Raw genomic sequence first — 1,659 nt, forward strand, 5'->3', positions numbered from 1 at the left:
AGTGTACAAAACATAAAGAACACCTTGTAGAATCCATGCCCCGACGTCACATATACACTGAGTGTACAAAACATTAAGAACACCTTGTAGAATCCATGCGATGACGTCACATATACACTGAGTGTACAAAACATTAAGAACACCTTGTAGAATCCATGCCCCGATGTCACATTTACACTGAGTGTACAAAACATTAAGAACACCTTGTAGAATCCATGCCCCGACGTCACATTTACACTGAGTGTACAAAACACTTAGAACACCTTGTAGAATCCATGCCCCGACGTCACACTTACACTGAGTGTACAAAACATTTAGAACACCTTGTAGAATCCATGCCCCGACGTCACATATACACTGAGTGTACAAAACATTAAGAACACCTTCCCAATATTGACTTGAGGCTATTCTGAGGGCAGATGTTCTTATTGGTCATAAGGTAATCATTTCCGATTTGTTTATTTTTATTTAAGGTACAAATACTTGTCTGAAATACAGGACTGGCAAGACCTATACCGTGTAGCGATCACAAGAGACGTGGTTGGAATGAGACGTGAGCCAATGAGTGAACACAAGCTGGTACGTCTCTGGAAAGGAGAACCCTGGCCTACAAACCTAGTATTTCATCAACCAGACTCTGACCTGGATTCTCCTGTCACCTGAGGACACACACGTGTGACAATTAAACGCAGACACACACAAGTGGGAATACACACAGTCAAACACAAATATAAATACACACACGCACCTGTGCTTTTCATCTAATTTGTTTTGCAGATTCTAAAGCTGCTAAAACATGACCATCTCTACAAGGTCAGTCAATGACAAAGCACCAGAGATTCTAAATATGCTGCCTAAATAGAGATTCTAAATATGCTGCCTAAATAGAGATTCTAATATGCTGCCTAATAGAGATTCTAAATATGCTGCCTAAATAGAGATTCTAAATATGCTGCCTAAATAGAGATCCTAAATATGCTGCCTAAATAGAGATTCTAAATATGCTGCCTAAATAGAGATTCTAAATATGCTGCCTAAATAGAGATTCTAAATATGCTGCCTAAATAGAGATCCTAAATATGCTGCCTAAATAGAGATTCTAAATATGCTGCCTAAATAGAGATTCTAAATAGGCTGCCTAAATAGAGATCCTAAATATGCTGCCTAAATAGAGATTCTAAATAGGCTGCCTAAATAGATATTCTAAATATGCTGCCTAAATAGATATTCTAAATATGCTTCCTAAATAGAGATTCAAAATATGCTGCCTAAATAGAGATTCTAAATAGGCTGCCTAAATAGAGATTCTAAATATGCTGCCTAAATAGAGATTCTAAATAGATATTCTAAATAGAGATCCTAAATAGCTGCCTAAATAGAGATTCTAAATATGCTGCCTAAATAGAGATTCTAAATAGAGATCCTAAATAGCTGCCTACAGCAAATACAAGTGGGTAGACTCATAGAGAGGTTACAGGACACCACAAAATATTGCAGTGAAATCACTGCACCAAAATAAAGATTTTCCATTGGAAGATAGAACTTATTGGATTCATTTTGAGATTTATAAATTATTCTAGGATTATTCTGGGGTTCATTATGTTTTCTAATTTTCACTGAGGCTGTGTTACACTGAAGCCCTGATCCTCGTCCAGTCTG

The sequence above is a fragment of the Salmo trutta genome, chromosome 6, assembly GCF_901001165.1.
Source record: "Salmo trutta chromosome 6, fSalTru1.1, whole genome shotgun sequence".
Taxonomy (NCBI): domain Eukaryota; kingdom Metazoa; phylum Chordata; class Actinopteri; order Salmoniformes; family Salmonidae; genus Salmo; species Salmo trutta.